The sequence below is a fragment of the Coregonus clupeaformis genome, chromosome 31 (genome assembly GCF_020615455.1).
Source record: "Coregonus clupeaformis isolate EN_2021a chromosome 31, ASM2061545v1, whole genome shotgun sequence".
In the NCBI taxonomy this organism is placed as follows: Eukaryota; Metazoa; Chordata; class Actinopteri; order Salmoniformes; family Salmonidae; genus Coregonus; species Coregonus clupeaformis.
Window position 1 is genome coordinate 37,220,419 of NC_059222.1, and position 18,673 is coordinate 37,239,091.

The window sequence follows — 18,673 nt, forward strand, 5'->3', positions numbered from 1 at the left end:
CTTCCATCATCTTCTTACTAGTGGCCTTTTTCCTTGGCCTCAATGTATTCTTCTCCTCCAATTCTTGGGATTCTTTTCTCAGCAGTTTTTCTTCTCTTCTGTATCTTCAGCTGTGTTACTTCTTCTAAACTATTTGCTTTATCCAGGCATGATACGCATCGGTCTATATCTCTATTTCTTCTTTGCTAGTCATTGTAGGATAAAATCCTCTTGAACATAAAGCACCTTTAATCTCCAAATCTTCATCGCTTTCATCAGAACTCGAATCTCTTGTATCCTTCTTCTTTCCTCTCTTGCCAACTTCCTTCTGATCACAGAGTCATATCCACCCATGATCTCTTCTCAATCACTCTGATCTTCATCTTCATCCTCTTCTTCAAGTTCCATCTTCCTTAACCTCACTCTTCTCTTCCAGACATCTCATTTTCTTCCTTCTGGAGTTTTGGATTCATCTTTATCGTCGTTTCTGCTTGTCCTCTATCTATTATTCGTTCATCTTCATCTCTGATGCAATAATCACCCTCCTGGATGATCCCTGGAAGCTGAGGATAAACATCCCTAAGCTCTACTTCCTTCTCATAAGGTGGGGGTGTTTTTGCTGAATCCGTATGTGAGAAAGGTGTACTAACTTCTGCCATTAGTTTTTCTGTCGCCTTCTCTTCCTTTAGCATTTTCTCTATACCTTTGTTTATCTTATCGCTGGAATCTTTTATCAGTTTTTGTTTGAGAATGAAGGGCAACTTTTGTTTCATTTGCCGGATAACCTAGCACTACTTTAGTTAAAGGATTACTATTTTGTACTATATCAACAGGTTTAATCACCTTCATAGACTTGCTGTCCTTTCTCCCCATTGTAACAACCCTTTTATATTCCTTTATTATGAATTATTTTATTTTAGACTATATAGCCTATGGCTTCCCCCCTTTAATTATTAATATAATATTATTATTTTTTAAATCAATCAACAAAAATATGAATATTAAAAAAATTCAATTTAAACTTTTATTCAAAAAATATTTTTTAATTAAAATAAAAAATCAATTAAAAAAATCAATTAAAAATTATGAATACTTAAAACCAATTTTTTATTTCTATATCCTATCTTACCAATTTATCAATTAGTGGCTATATTACCACAACCCATCAGGAAAGAAAATGCAAGTAGTCAACTTCAGACTACAATCCTAAAAACAAAGCCTCTAACCCTACCATTACTACACTACCCATAAACCCCCTTGCTCTATAAGCACCTAATTATCTTAATTTTACAGAATAATGTCAGTACTTAATTTCCAACACAACTCCAATCAACCCAAGTGATGCACAGAGCCTCCAAAATGCAATTTTTAATGAATCCGTATTTGCCAAGCCTATGTGAAATTGTCAGAACATCAAATATCCTGTAGGGGAAGATTTTGTAAACAGACAGTACCAAAACCCCTTGACTCGATCCTCTGTCGCGTCACGTGACGTGATGTATACGTCAGCACCCCCTCTCTTTCTCTCTCTCTCTCCATCGTTCCTCTCATATGACAAAAGAACAGAGACACAGAAAAAGATTTTAGTAGTTAATGCAATACTGAGTTACTTCAACCATATTCAATATTCCTTTGTTCACATTCGCTCTAAGACTTAACTCAGGACTAAATAGATCGCTCAAAAACATTTTTATTTTATTTATTTATTTATTTATTTTTATTTTTAATCCGTCACCATATCTCTCTCATTTATCCATTCAATAGGTCACAAAACCAGTTTCATCTTTAACCAACAGCCGATGTAACAACTAAAAGATTCGTGTCCAAATCTCTCTTGTCTGTGGCTATTTCTCTGTCTCCCCCTGCAGCACACACAGCCCAACAGAAATATGACACTTTACCCACAATCCCTGTGTTGTAGTTTTAATAACCAACGTGTTGTAGTCTAGTGCCGTAAACCAACGTCTCATAATCTCGTGCCATAAACTCCCCCGTTTTGTTGTGTAGTGTCGCAAAATTAAACGCATGCGCAAATACATTTAACGATACGATTCGCAGACAATAGACCGCTAGCATTCCGCTACAGCTTCACTATTTTACCCCTTATAATCAAACAATAACACTTAACAGAGCTCACATTTGCGTAGAACTCTGAATTCTACACACACAAACAAATTTAAGAGGCTTTATCCCATCGCAATGGCCCCCCTAAGGACACCCGTTAGCATGTAGCACGCAACACAATTAGCATTTAGCATTAGCATTAGCCTTTATGTACAATGTGGCATGAAACACAACCAGCATTTAGCATTAGCATTAGCCTTTAGCCTTTAGCTAACCTGTGGCTTGCAACACGCAACAGCTACCCTGCACTGCCCTTTTCTTTTGACTTATTTTCTACCGTTTGTGATGCCGTGAGTTTAATGACCATCTACTGAGAGATTACCCCAAGCGGACACACTGTCGGATGAAAGTTGAGCAATAATCACAATCAGATAAATCCCATCAACCCGAGTTTTTCTTTAAAACACACCTAATACACATCTAATCGCGCAAGAGGATTTTTCGGCCCATCATGGATGGCCCCCCTGGGGTCTTTACACGGTGCAGTGCCCTAATGCATACGTATATCTGCCTTTATTCTATCTGCCAATATCTGCATTAATATCTGCCGTTAATATCTGCCTTCAATTGCTGTACAATTTTAGAATAATTATGACAGACTCCTAGTCGACCGCAATAGCACCACATCAGCACAAACCCAAGTAATTTAAACGGTACACCTTTCAGTGCCCTTTCATAAACCAGCCAAACAACTAACGCCCAATAATTTGTGAGGAATCTCACCTTAGCCGGGTTGAGCGGTAGTCATCTCGCGATTCAGGAATGGGACAAAGAACGATGCATACGGATCCCGGACGAGCCCCCATTTTGTCGTATCGCGTCGAATGCTGGTGCTCATTGCTGTCAAACAAAGGAGTCCGCTCATACTGAACCTTTGATCATAAGTTTATTCATATCACAAGATTCCAGCATAAGTGACAGATGTCATGACACCCGGAGAGCGACTTCCCAGATTGCAATGGTCGCTCTGACTGCTTCTTCGTCCAGCATATACTTATAAACAATGCAAAAAGATGGGTTGCTCCCTCTGCTGTCCAATCACCTGTCTCCCCCACAAATGGCTACTTTTGAACTAAGATAAACATTCTCTCTTTGTTCCTCTAGAATCGTCATAATCTTCATACACGACACATTATTATTCCCATACCATTATTACAGAGAATGAGACAAATTACGAGACCCTCTGCCTTTTGGCTACTTAGTTTATTCAAGCCTGGCTCATATACAACACTGCCCCTTTAAGACATACAAAAAAAGCTCTTTACCTGACTGGCTTTTCAAAGATGTCTAGAAATGTACAATAGCTCCCCTATTGCTGACTACAAATAATCGAAAACTGGGCTAATAGCTCACTAACTAGCAAAATGTGCACAAAACAAGCACATCTACTCACGACCATAGCTGTAAACACAGTCCAGATCAAAGTAAATGGCACAGATCCATATGTGGCAATGGTTTATTTGCATATAGGCCTACTGCAGCTCTGATTGGTTATGGTGCACCGGTCTGTGTAGAGTAGGGGCTGAGTCGTGAGTGTCAATGCAATAGAATCCTACACTGATGCCTCCAACAAAATCTCTTGCATAGTTCGTTTTGTTTCGGTATGTTGCTGAAAGTGGCTAATATTGAGTTGATTCAATCACAATTACCTCAGTAAAGGGAAACATTGAAAGTGTTAACTAACGGGGAAAACTCTAGAAAGTTGAGTGAAGTTCAATCTCGTGCTTCTCTCCATGGGCTCCATGGCTGATACAGTATTTCATCTGCGCAGAAGTCCGGGTGGAGCTGCGCGTCAGTCTCGGGGCTACTGCTCGCTCGCTCGCACACGCACGCAGTTTAGAGGGAACGTTGGTGTGGAGATCTGTGGCAGTTCTAATAGAATCAGTGGCGACCCGTCACTGTTTTGAGCCCCACATTTTCAGCAAAAAAATGCTTGTTTTGCATGTTATTTTGGTATTAATGTGTCACATATCAGTTTGCAAACAATGTAAAAATATATATATATCAGTGAGTTAAATAAAGCCGCATACAAACATTATCTCTTTTTTGTTTTCTTGAGTAAGGCAGCTCCAAAATGCAGGTGTTTCAGCCTAGCTCAGTGCTTTCTGTGGTGGTGGGGCAAGCCAGCAGAAAATACGGTGCGTTGCGCCGTGATTGGCTCAGTGTTCTGTCACTCATGGGGACACTACCTCAAAAATTCAAGCCCATTGGGTGCTGCCATAGAGTTACATTAGAAGTGCCCATCCAAGAAGGCTCAAGGTCATTGGCCACAGATAAAATGACGTCAAATCACGTTATATGTACAGTAGCTTTGATTGGACTGATCATGTCAACATCATACTTTCAACATTTTAGCTAGCAGTCATCATCATGAATCAAGTCGACAATATACATGCAAATCCTTTTTAATCCTTGTCATATGAAGAGAAATAATGAAGAGAAATTATAGATAAAACGTATCGGTGCTCATCGGCCATTGGACATAAACATTACACAACAAATTGGAAATCGCAAATTCAACAATGAGTGGTTTGGAAGGAATCGGTGACAGTGGCTAACTGCAAGCATTGCAAAGCTATCACTAGCCTGCTATTCAGTGGAGTGGCTGTGTGGTCCCAAATCTGGGATTAAGGGGCTCTTTTCCAAGTTTAAAAGGATAACCATTCAACATTGGCCATGCTGTCAATGAAGCATGATTTGTGCCGCGCTCAAAACAACTTAACTTGGAACTGCGAAAACTTGACTTCAGTGAGTTCAAGACAACTGGGATGTCGGGAATAAAAGAGTTCCAACTGGGAAAATACGGTTTGAACGGTCATCCAACTCAGAATTGTAAATCCGTCCGCTTTCTCCTTCTTTGATGACAAAATGTGCCCACGAAGGACGTCGCGCCACCTTCCTGTTCAAGTGAGCACAGCACAACAAGGTGAGTCCAAAAATGTATTGTACGCTGCTGCATAAATTATGTAATATGCCAGGGAGATATGTATACTGTAGCTAAGAAAGTTATACTAAGTGTATGTTGTGTAGTAAGATGTTAGTAGCCCATGTGTCTCACCCTAATAATTTAGTCTATTTACCCCTCTTAATTTCACCTACTGTTCTGACTTGGTGGTGCACATGTAGCCTATATCCTGTTTTAGAGAAATGTAATCATCGGATATTGTAAGAGCTTTCATTGTCTGCTTATATGCCCCCTTTATTTATCCTACGGTTCTGACTTGGTTTACAGGGAGAACACTGTAAGAACGGCCCATGTTCTGAATTCTGTCACTGTATATTTCAAAAGTGCTAAACAAATAGTTATATTGACTACGTTCGTCCTAGCTCGCTCATTAATGTCTTGAAATTGAAATTACGGATTGCCTCTTATCCGCTTGTCGTCCCCTTATGCCATAGTTTGTACATCTCAATTGTCATTAGAAACCACATTTGTTTAAGCAAGTCAGCCATATCAGCCATGTTTTCTTAAAAGGCAGTAAATGAGGCTGAATGAACTGTTTCGCTGCCAGACAAGGCTTCGCTGATAGCCAGGTGTTGGGACTGCTGTTGGGACAGCTTTATGTAGGCCTTAACAGTTTTTGGGCAACGTTTGTCACCGTTATAGTGCAATTCATGTATTGTTTAGTGTTGTGTCATGACTACACGTGAGGATCCAAGGCCTCAGATCAGCTTGGCAAATGGCTGACGATGACCAGACCACTTCTCACCCACAGAAGAGTGGGGGCTGGGCCGATTTTGACACCTTAACAATCTGTCATAAACTAGGCAGGAGGGGAATCTCCCTCTTGCTTTTCAGTATTACTAAAGGAATGCCCTTTGCCGCCAAAACTATAATGTCCAAAAAGTAAACACTGGAACAATATTTCTAACATCCGAATGTTTGGAATGGTCAGTAGGGATGTAAAGAATAATCATGTCACATTGTTTATTATTTTGTGATGTCATTAAGGATAGTATAAAGAAAATACTGTAACTCGGAAAGTGTACACTATCTGTCAAGTTTACATCCAAATGTTGTATAAAATATATGATTAAGGATGAGAGTACTTTTGTTAAGATATGAATGTGGTTTTAGTTTTCTAATGAGATAATTGTTTTTCATATAAAACTATGCACAGTGACTAGCCACGCCACGAGTGCATTCAGAGATCATGTCAGCATGATGGAACGCCCCTTTTTACCAAGAGTGCATAAAAAGCCTTGGTAACGAAACTCACATCAGACCAGAAAGCGTGGAGCTGTGGCTACACGTTTGAAATGGTTAGAACTTTGAACCTCAACCCGAGGTGAAGAAGCTAAACTCAACAGACTAGACCTAAACATTGCCAGTCTGCAGCTGTGCATGTAAAGTGCTTCAAACTCTGACTAAAGACACAAGGTGGGAAGGAGAAAATCCCATCTCAGACAATCATTGGTGCATCTGAGTATCTGCTCTGAAAACACTCCACTACAAGACCAGGACAACTAAGAAGATCGACATTGTGACCTCTCAGAGCCTTACACAGTACACCCCCAAAACCCCCTTTTTAAGAAGACTTGGTTTCAACAGAGAGATGACGAACAAAGACGGCAAACACGTAAATGCATTCATGATTTCTTACCCCAAACGGGCGGTGGTTCGTGAGAAAAGTATTATAATAACTTTGATAAGTTTGACTCTCTCTTTGTCTCTCTCTCCCTCGCCCTCTCTCTTCCTTACCCCTCCCTCTTTTGGTAACCAAGCAGTCATGCTGTTGTTAATCCGCTAGGGACTTTTTGTCATGTATTAAGTGTGTATGTTATTCTGTGTTATTATTTAGTTAGCTAGTAAATAAATAATTAAACCAATTTGGGTAGTACTGAATCATAAGTAAAGCTGTGGTTCGTGCAGATCCAGGAAGTCTACGACCGTTCAGAATGAGACTGATAAGAGGTAATGATTGATACGTTGACTGTTTTATACATATTGATAGGTAAAGACCTTTTAGTGTTTAATTCGGGAGATGGTAACTCTATAAACAACTTCTTCCAAATCCTAATGAGTTAATTGTTATATGATTAATTTAATCGAGTAACAATTAAACATAGTTAGTTGATTTGATAAATAACAGTCATAGTATTAATGAAAGTCACGTCACGACAGTTGTGTAGTGGCTTTACTGGCATGCATCCCACTTTCTTTCTTTTTTTGTCCCAACAAGATTTACTTGCTAAAATCGCCACTGAGTAGAATAATGATGAACCCGAGTATTGCATTTGAAAAGATATTGAAATGAAACAGGGAAAAGGTTACTTTTGAATTGGAATACAAATAGACAGCCTTGAAGTTGATTGATATCATAGATGTTGAGGGTTTGAAGACAATGAAATAGTGGAGAGGAACTGGAACTAATGTCAGAGTGAGTTGCCATTCTCACAAAACGCATCTGTAGAAGGAAAATGTTGTTGAGGTTGTTTTCATACCAGCCTCAGCTATTGTTGCAATATGAGATGAATGCGTGGATTAGATTGGTGCATTGAACAGGAGACAGAAAAGTATTGGATATACTGATTTCCTCGTGGAAGGTTGTTTTTTGGAATAAAAAGCATTTTACATTTATGGAACATATTTGCTTTGAACCAGTTATTTTAACTACTATTATTTCGTTTCAAATTCATTTTAGCAATACGTTTTCATCTGTCTTTATCAGAAATAAAGAGGTTGGTGCCAGCGAATATTAGCCCTGCCCAGCAGTAATTGCCGTCTACGACTTGGGGTCTTCTTGTGTGTGTGTCTGTGGGATATTTTCTGCACCATGGCATAGCTGTGAATGCACAGCAACCCACTTCTGGAAGGAACACCAGGGAATAACCTTGACAAACAGGCCTATCCCTCCCTCCAATGCATTTGGATGTATTGTGGTGTGTATTTCCAGAGAAATATGGATAACATTTTCTTCCACTTCCAATTCCTGACTGCAGACCTATAGCTGTTTTTCCAAGAAATGTGAAGTGGCCTAAGGCACTGCATCGCAGTGCTAGCTGTGCCACTAGAGATCCTGGATCGAATCCAGGCTCTGACATAGCCGGCCGCGACCGGGAGACCCATGGGGCGGCGCACAATTGGCCCAGCGTCGTCCGGGGTAGGGGAGGGAATGGCCGGCAGGGATGTTGGGTTCGATTCCCACGGGGGGCCAGTATAAAAAAATATATATAATGTATGCACTCACTAACTGTAAGTCGCTCTGGATAAGAGCATCTGCTAAATGACTAAAATGTAAAATGTAATAAACATTGGTGCCCTGTCTCTGTCTTTTCATTCCTTGTGATGTCAGCAGCCAGAATCCCACATAAGAAAAAATCTACAACTTACTATAGAATACTATTCTACAAAAACTTGGAGTATTTTGGGGGTTAGTGGGTTAAAATCTTCCTAGAAGTCACATAGGGTGCAGAAAGATGTCAAAATGCTGAATTCTGGCACTTTAGCAAATTTTTATTCACATTGAAAATCAGATTTATTGAATTCTCTGTGTGGTCTAATTACAGGGCACTTAATTTCGTATAACAGGCTTTTAACATTCAATATTGTTGCATAATTTCTACGTAACATATCCAAGGGACACAAAAGGCACTCATTTTCATGGAACGACCCAGTACATTAAGTTCTGGCTGTTGGACGTTGGTTGCAATGCTCTCGTCAAGTTCACTTGTTTATTTGTCATATGCGTGTGAACGACATGGAGTCACTACATGACCGATAATGGATCATGTTTGTAGTCATTGTTGTAGTCATTTCAATGCATGTTAGTGCTTTTGGTATGTGTCAAGAACAATAATAATGCCTTTTGACAAAATATATTGTAGCGGCGGCAGCCTATTAGAAGACTTGGAGGTGTGGCTTGTTGGGGGTGTGACAGATTGTCATGCCAGTTAATGTCTTATGTTGTGTTCTGTCATTAAAGGTTAAGCTTGTACACTGCCAGTTCTGCTGTCTTAATGAGACTGACATTAGTGCATGTGATACCAAAGAACCTACTAAAGGGTCATTGTTAAAACAGTCACCATTTCGTTGCAATATGATTTGGCCAAGATTTGCCATGCATTTTAATTAAAAATATATATTTCTTACAAATACATTTAATTGCATGTTGGAATATATTATAAAAAACATTTCCAAATAAATGTTACAATATACAGTGGGGAGAACAAGTATTTGATACACTGCCGATTTTGCAGGTTTTCCTATTACAAAGCATGTAGAGGTCTGTAATTTTTTTCATCATAGGTACACTTCAACTGTGAGAGACGGAATCTAAAACAAAAATCCAGAAAATCACATTGTATGATTTTTAAGTAATTAATTTGCATTTTATTGCATGACATAAGTATTTGATACATTAGAAAAGCAGAACTTAATATTTGGTACAGAAACCTTTGTTTGCAATTACAGAGATCATACATTTCCTGTAGGTCTTGACCAGGTTTGCACACACTGCAGCAGGGATTTTGGCCCACTCCTCCATACAGACCTTCTCCAGATCCTTCAGGTTTCGGGGCTGTTGCTGGGCAATACGGACTTTCAGCTCCCTCCAAAGATTTTCTATTGGGTTCAGGTCTGGAGACTGGCTAGGCCACTCCAGGACCTTGAGATGCTTCTTACGGAGCCACTCCTTAGTTGCCCTGGCTGTGTGTTTCGGGTCGTTGTCCTGCTGGAAGACCCAGCCACGACCCATCTTCAATGCTCTTACTGAGGGAAGGAGGTTGTTGGCCAAGATCTCGCGATACATGGCCCCATCCATCCTCCCCTCAATACGGTGCAGTCGCCCTGTCCCCTTTGCAGAAAAGCATCCCCAAAGAATGATGTTTCCACCTCCATGCTTCACGGTTGGGATGGTGTTCTTGGGGTTGTACTCATCCTTCTTCTTCCTCCAAACATGGCGAGTGGAGTTTAGACCAAAAAGCTCTAATTTTGTCTCATCGGACCACATGACCTTCTCCCATTCCTCCTCTGGATCATCCAGATGGTCATTGGCAAACTTCAGACGGGCCTGGACATGCGCTGGCTTGAGCAGGGGGACCTTGCGTGCGCTGCAGGATTTTAATCCATGACGGCGTAGTGTGTTACTAATGGTTTTCTTTGAGACTGTGGTCCCAGCTCTCTTCAGGTCATTGACCAGGTCCTGCCGTGTAGTTCTGGGCTGATCCCTCACCTTCCTCATGATCATTGATGCCCCACGAGGTGAGATCTTGCATGGAGCCCCAGACCGAGGGTGATTGACCATCATCTTGAACTTCTTCCATTTTCTAATAATTGCGCCAACAGTTGTTGCCTTCTCACCAAGCTGCTTGCCTATTGTCCTGTAGTCCATCCCAGCCTTGTGCAGGTCTACAATTTTATCCCTGATGTCCTTACACAGCTCTCTGGTCTTGGCCATTGTGGAGAGGTTGGAGTCTGTTTGATTGAGTGTGTGGACAGGTGTCTTTTATACAGGTAACGAGTTCAAACAGGTGCAGTTAATACAGGTAATGAGTGGAGAACAGGAGGGCTTCTTAAAGAAAAACTAACAGGTCTGTGAGAGCCGGAATTCTTACTGGTTGGTAGGTGATCAAATACTTATGTCATGCAATAAAATGCAAAATAATTACTTAAAAATTATATAATGTGATTTTCTGGATTTTTGTTTTAGATTCCGTCTCTCACAGTTGAAGTGTACCTACAGACCTCTACCTGCTTTGTAAGTAGGAAAACCTGCAAAATCGGCAGTGTATCAAATACTTGTTCTCCCCACTGTATATATATATACACATACTTTCATGTATTTCAGAATGTATTTTGAAATGCATTAAATACATTTTCCGATGAATTCAACATATTTTGATTCAGTATAATTTCCAGATTCAGTATAATTTCCAGATTCAGTATAATTTCCAGATTCAGTATAATTTCCAGATTTAGTATAATTTCCAGATTTAGTATAATTTCCAGATTCAGTATTATTTCCAGATTCAGTATAATTTCCAGATTCAGTATAATTTCCAGATTTAGTATAATTTCCAGATTTAGTATAATTTCACTTTAACACATTATATAACATCATAAACAATGGCACACATAATCTGTAGCAATAGATATGTTGGGAAAAAATGACAGCTTTCTTTGAAGAAATGTCAATCTTACATTTAAGTCAGGGGCACCACTTCTACAAGTACATTTTATGTACAGCTTTGCAGAAATCGAGCACAACCTTCGCACATTTCATGAAAACAATTGTGTAAAGCGTAGGTGGAAGACTAAGTAAAAAACGGGAGCAAGCCGGAGGATGTGACCTCACTCCTCAAACACTCCAGCTATAGAGGAGTGTTGAGCATCCTGCAGACTAGCTGCGGATACCAAGCTGCTGTGGCAAGTGGGATACGAGAGGTGTACAGTGTTGAGCATCCTGCAGACTAGCTGCGGATACCAAGCTGCTGTGGCAAGTGGGATACGAGAGGTGTACAGTGTTGAGCATCCTGCAGACTAGCTGCGGATACCAAGCTGCTGTGGCAAGTGGGAGACGAAAGGTGTACAGTGTTGAGCATCCTGCAGACTAGCTGCGGATACCAAGCTGCTGTGGCAAGTGGGAGACGAGAGGTGTACAGTGTTGAGCATCCTGCAGACTAGCTGCGGATACCAAGCTGCTGTGGCAAGTGGGATACGAGAGGTGTACAGTGTTGAGCATCCTGCAGACTAGCTGGGGATACCAAGCTGCTGTGGCAAGGTGGGATACGAGAGGTGTACCGCAGGAACTCACTCTGTTACAGTCACGCGGAGAATAGGTCAAATAAAAGGTCCCTTTCAAACTTTGAACATACATTTGTGGTTGTACAGCTCGAGTTGCACTTACCTCTAACTTTGCCAAATACAGGAGGTTTCACAGAGCTTTGACTTATCAAAAAGGTTCACAAAACAAAGCTTTCAGATAAATGTTTGAGAAATTAAATATTTGGCAATATAAGAATTGTGAGAGAATGAACACAAAAATAAAATAATTTCATACAGTGCAAGTGTCTAAAGTGTTGCACATTCTAGTACAGTAGCAGGATTTTCTTAACAGTTTAAAGGCCAAATGCAGCCTTTTATATCTTAACATCAAATCATTTCTGGGTAACAATTAAGTACCTTACTGTTTTTCTTATTATTAAAATTGTAAAATAAAATAAAAAATAACCTTCTCAGCAAAAAGCAATTTCTCAAGCAAGAATTTTGCTAGGTCTGTCTGGAAGTGGTCTGCAAGAGGGGCCTTATTTGACAAGCCTAATGGGAGGGATACTGTATGTAACATGAAAATAACGGTTATTAGAAGAACTGTTTGAAAAGACCACCTGAAATTTCAGCCTGTTTTGGTGGGATGGATTTTTGGCCTTCCATGGTGACATCACCATGCAGTAAATGAGTTAATAGACCAATAAGAAAGAGAATGTCAAACCTCTCTGCCAATAACAGATCATTTTCAGTGTTCCAATCCCCACTCAGACCTAACGTAAAGTAGAACGCGTAAAAGAAACGCCTGAAACTAGATCCCCTAAATACTGGTCTTGACGAGAAGAAAATAAACTGTCGGGGGAGGTTCTCTTCTGCACTGTTCAACCAATTCAGTAAATGTGGAGGAGGAGTTAAGATGGAGTGTCACCTTGTAAACGTCCAAAAGCGGAAGTCTTGTTAACATCCTAAAGCGGAAGTTGCATCACAGGCTCTCTTTCCATTTCCCCTGAAAATCCAGTTGTTGGGGACTCGGCAGAGGCTACTTAGACCACTCCCTGACAGTCACAGCAAAATGAGAAATTGCTCTTTGCTAAGAATCTATTTTTGTTTATTTTTTTACCATTTTAATTATAAAAACAATCACATTAATGTACTTAATTGTAACCCAAAAAATGATTTGATATTGAGAAAGGAAACGGCTGCATTGGACCTTTTAAGATATTAGGTTTAATGACATTTAGACTCTTTGGCCTTTCACATATTATAAATATTTCCGCAAGGTCAAAAGAAGACTATATTTAGCATTGGGCTGCAGGTGTTAGGAGAAGGGAGGTTTCAGACTGAGCCTCTGCAGGGACTGTTTAGTCCCTCCAGGCATGTGGCATTGTATCCAAGCTCCTACTGGGGAGAGTAAGAGGGTGTCTCACTCTCGTGGCTAGGGGGGCATACCAATAACCACTTGCCAAACCATCCGCTGCGGTGGTTCAGTGGTTCATTGGTAGAGGTAGCTAGAAGAATAACACTTTGACCAACTGAACACAAACTTTCTCAATTGGAAGAGCATAACAGATTGTAAGTGCTTAACAGATATTTTTCATCTACCTTTTAACTACCTTTTGTTTTTTGAGTCTTCCTTTCAGAGAGAGAAGCTGGAGTGTAACAATACTATTTTTGTCTTGATTCATTGTGGTTGGACTCCCACATGAATGGTGCAATGCAAAACAAGTCTATTGTTCTGCCCAATCAAAGACTCCCGTTGTTCAATGAGTTTATTCTTGCCATGGTCTTACCATGTACTATAGCAGCCATTACCATTAAAGCAAAGTGTTGTAAATCATCCCAAAATAGCAGTGCAACGACAACAACAGCCAATTTCACTCGTTCTTTACTTACATAAACATATCTTTAGTTGGAATATCTTTCCTTTTTTCAAGTCAATACAAAAGTAAGGAGAAAGACAGCTGTGTGTAACAAGTCAGTTGTTGTTAACATTTTTCGCATGCAAACCTTAGGCATGTGGTCAGGGGGGATAGTAAGCACTGTTAAAGCACTCAGAGTGGATGTGGCAGTCTGGATCCTCAAAGTCCTCTAATGCCTCACTGTCAGGGTCCTGTGTCACAGGCTCCACATCGTCGTCTGAGGTAGAGGGGTGGGTGAGGATAATCCGAGGTATCTAGCAGGAGATTGCCCAGGAATTGAACATGATTGGGTGGGAAATAAAATGGATGATCGGTAAATCATCTAGTTTGATAACATACTGGCATTTCACAACTAGAATTTCACAACTGTCGAGACGAGTCCACGTCTCACTTCATCTGTTGTCTAGATCCAGCTTTACCCCCTAATCCCAAATGAATGGGAAAGAGGCACTGAATAAAATTTGGAAATTTGACAGTGCGTATCTTTTCAATTAATCTGGGGTGGGACATGGCTTCAACTTGGCATTATACCACTTCTGAGCTTGGAACACTTCTGACAAACTTTTGAAGTGAACAATCCCGTTAAGGTCGTTTGATAAGGGGCTAATAGAGGATTAATTATTCAACAAGTGCGTACATCTACAGATGCAGGATCTTAATTCGAGCCAGTTTGCTACAGTAGGAGAATAATCCATCAGCAACAGGAAATGTGAATTACAGTATTATGTGGATTATAACTAATGGACATTGTTGTAGGGGTTGATACATTTTTCATAAGTGAAAATCAAGTCTGAAATTTCAAAGTGGAAATTACAAACTTCAGAAGCCTTTTTAAACCTCAAATACACTACAAGTTTTTTCACTTCCAGGAAAGTTATCCTGCAACAGGGTGATCAAATGAAGATCCTATATCTGTATGGGACACTATGCGATGACTCTGACAAGTTTCAAAGATTGCATCAGAAACTCTTTCAAGGCTCTTTCAAAAAATGTGATTGTTCTGTCCTCTCTTCATCTCCTTCCCCTCGACTGATCAGAAAATACTCGACCAGGTGAAAACCAGCCTAATGATGAGCTTCCACCAGCTGGCTTTTACCTGGTCAGTTTTTCAGACAATGGTGATAAAGGAGAGGGTGTGAGGAAAGGGCATATTTTTTAGACCCCTGAGAAAGCTTTTTGCTTACCGTCATGGTATTTTTCACCACTTGAAGTGCATGGCTTTTAAACGAGGTCTCCGGTTCTCATTCAAAGAATGACCAATTAAGGACAGTCTCCAGATCAGGCTGAGAAGAACCAAAGACATGAACAATAATGAAGACCATAACCCAGGGTTTCCCAAACTCTGTCCTCGGGACCCAAGGGGTGCACATTTTGGTTTTTGCCCTAGCACTACACAGCTGATTCGAATAATCAACTAATTATCAAGCTTTGATAATTTGAATCAGCTGTGTAATGTTATGGCACAAGCCAAAAACGTGCACCCTTTGGGGTCCCGAGGACCGAGTTTGGGAAACGCTGCATAACCTATAGATGGAGAGAATGTTCTGAAAAAACGAGACACTATATTATTGGAGTCATTTTAAAAAGACAATACCCAACCTAGGATTCTATTCTGCCTCACTTTTATTTTGCCAACACAATTATACTTCGAGCCATTGGAGTGGTAAACTCCACTCACCACTCCGTTGCCGTTACAGACCACAGTCTCAATCCTCTTGGTCAGGCTACAGTCCACAGAGTGCTCCGGGCCTGGCTGCTGGGCCTTGGGTGGCTGGCGTCCTTCCTCCTGGTCAACAAGCTGCCAGCTCATGAGAATGTCTCTCTTCACGGTGACAGCAACAGCACTTTCCTGCTGGACCCGGCAGGCATCGAGGCATGACTTTCATCTTGATGCAGCTCCCAGCATTCCTCAGGGCAGCCTCGTGGTGGCTGACCACTTGCATGTCCAGGCCATTGACCTGGATGGACAAGTGACAAATGATCCAGTTGGACACCAGCGAAAGTAGAAGCAGGGGTCGAGGGTGGTAAATAGAAGCTATCGCCTCGAAGTGTGCATTCACTGAAAATAAACAGGTCTATTTATAGACCAGCAATAGATCATTCAGAGCCACATTTGGTCTAAGAGTTTGAGATTACATTTGTAGTGCAGTGCAAATGAAAGGTCAACTCCTTGACCAATATCACACTAGATACAGATATTTTTGCATACTTGTTTTTAAGAGAAAAATATTTGTTTCTACTAACCAGCATAACTCCTTTGTAACTGTAACCTCTGCAGACCACAGTTTGTGCATTTGTGTCTGTCTAATGCCGCCCTCCTCTGGCCAGGAGGTGAATTGCAATGGCCTATTTTACTGAGCCTGGTATGGAGGGGATGTACACTGGTGATTTATAATCTGGTGGTCATAGTAGCTACATGAAAATAAACAGAACTAGGGGGCCTACAACATGGGAGGATATTTGGGTCCAACCTCTAGCACTCTGTCTCCAATGTGGACCCCCACCTTTTCCGATGGTGCTCCTCTCGACGCGTTGGATATAAAGATATACAAAATGTAATATAAACTATAGTAGAAGTACAACAACTGGAATTGAATGGCAAACATCACCAAGGGAATTGTTTTAATCAACTTTGGTTTCTCTTCGCCGCCAATACTCTGATCTGAATTTGAATCTAAAATATGTCAGCTGAGCGCTAACACTGAAATGAAATATCAACTGCCTAGGTAAATATTCAGCTACTTTACTGCTGGCTAACATTCCTGCCATTTATAAATGCCACTCCAGAGATATTATTATTATTAGCTACCCTTATCATGCAGGAGGTGTGGTGTTCCGATTGGGGCTGCAGCAGGGCTGCTCCTGCGATAAGGATGACCTCGTCATGCTCCTTGTAAGGCAGAGAGCCCTACCCTCCTGCAATGCTGATTCCTAGACTGCCCCTCTGGCCGCAAACTTTGATTTCTAGCTAAGTGGGGAAAACACCATTAGAGCGCAAATTAGCCTATTTCTCAGCAGAGCTACATACAAAAAGAACTTGGCCTGCATACAGAAAGAAAAGTTAGAGTACATCTCTACCACAGACAGCAGAAAGCTTTTATTGCATGGGACTTGCATTGTAGCACTAATAGGAACTGATGTTGTTGACGTGAAGTTTACAAAACAAATAGAATATGCAGTGCATTCGGAAAGTATTCAGACCCCTTGACTTTTTCCACATTTTGTTACATTACAGCCTTATTCTAAAATTGATTAAATTGTTTTTCCCCTCATCAATCTACACACAACACCCTATAATGACAAAGCAAAAACAGGTTTGAAGACATTTTTGCAAATGTATTTAAAAAAATTAAAAAACAGAAATACCTTATTTACATAAGTATACAGACCCTTTGCTATGAGACTCGAAATTGAGCTCAGGTGCATCCTTTTTCCATTGATCATCCTTGAGATGTTTCTACAACTTCATTGGAGTCCACCTGTGGTACATTCTATTGATTGGACATGATTTGGAAAGGCACACACCTGTCCCCAAGAACACAGTGGCATCCATCATTCTTAAATAGAAGGAAGAAAGAAAAGAGAGAGAGAGAGAGAGAGAGAGAGAATGAAATGAATGAAAAAGTAGCAATCTGTAACTTTTAGCACCCTAAGTACACATTTTTTATCTTGCCTTACTATAGACAGAAAGAAAGATACCCAATACGTGGGACTTAGACAAAGTGAGACATCAACATCAATGCTAAGTAAAGCAAGACCGATAAGGTCAACAGAAGAGTAGGCTCACGTCTTCAAGCTGTTCCTCCATCTGCTCAGCATCCTTCTTTGGACCGGAGCAGAGTCCCCTCACGCTGTCGTCGACGGGGAACAGGTTGAGGCCCCCATGCAGGAGCTCCTTGGAGGCTGCCAACCAGCGCAGTTCAGAGATGGGACAGTTGTGGCTACTGCTGCAACTGGAGGATGCGTTAGCCTGAGCATTTCTACACCCCTGGAGTCAGAAAATATCACGCATAGCTACACACGTTATGTTTATTCAAGTCTACAATGTTTGCTGATTACAGTCGGATTGTTAATCAGAGCTCAATTTGCTGATTGATATTACACTTCAACGTTAAAAGAGAGAAATTAATCTCCTTTTAAATTGTGTCATCTGCTTTTTGTACACAGCACCAATGCATGAATATGATGTAATTTATCAGAACTGTATATCGGTCTTGTTTTCAGAGATGTTCTTCTGAAATTATCTTCAGATGCTAAACCCATCTTATTACCAGACGATATATCAGTATTCACTTTGGATGAATGCTAACTTTGTTTCCCAGTCCCAATTCATTTATGCATTCTTATTAATTCCACCTGATAACTGCATGCTCATGCAATTTAGTGCTGGTCACGACAGCCTCAAGCCTTCGCATAATTATCAGGAGTTGATTGTATTTAATTTCTGAGAGGTTTCAGAGGCAAAGCAACACGTCCACCATTGCGGATGTTCAGCCCAAGGGATAGTGTAGCAATCTAAAGGCTTTAATCAATAAAAAATCTACAGGCACGGCAGGAAATGGTGAGGAGCGCCGCCTTTCCAGGAATGAGGATAACAGAGAGAAAGTGCCTTTGGGAGATGCACATACTTCCTTTACAAAATGGATAAGGAAAAGTAGTAAGCTACACAGTTCCATTGGTTATCTACAAAGGGACCAGACCACTTCAGAAGCAGGGTGATATAATTGAAAATCATACAAACAGTTCCAGGGATGTATACTTTGGTCGCACAAGCCCAAATTAAACCAGTGTTTGGGTAAGGTAAATTGATACTCAATTGTATTAATACAATATAAAACTTGAGATAAGCGCATGGAATTGAAACTTAGAGAATGTAACATTGATTCAAGTCCATCCCTACCCTTCCTTTCAAGACAGGTGTGGTGTTTTATACTACAGTGCATTC

General features: G+C 40.6%; 1 long non-coding RNA gene across 1 annotated transcript; it reads right to left on the reverse strand.

Annotated features, from left to right (window-relative positions):
• Positions 1 to 13,678: 13,678 nt before the first annotated feature.
• Positions 13,679 to 15,689, reverse strand: LOC121547929. Its single transcript, XR_005996570.2, has 3 exons — positions 15,407 to 15,689; positions 14,913 to 15,011; positions 13,679 to 13,982 (listed from the first exon to the last, which is right to left on the reverse strand). It is a non-coding gene; the product is annotated as an uncharacterized LOC121547929 (long non-coding RNA).
• Positions 15,690 to 18,673: the final 2,984 nt, after the last annotated feature.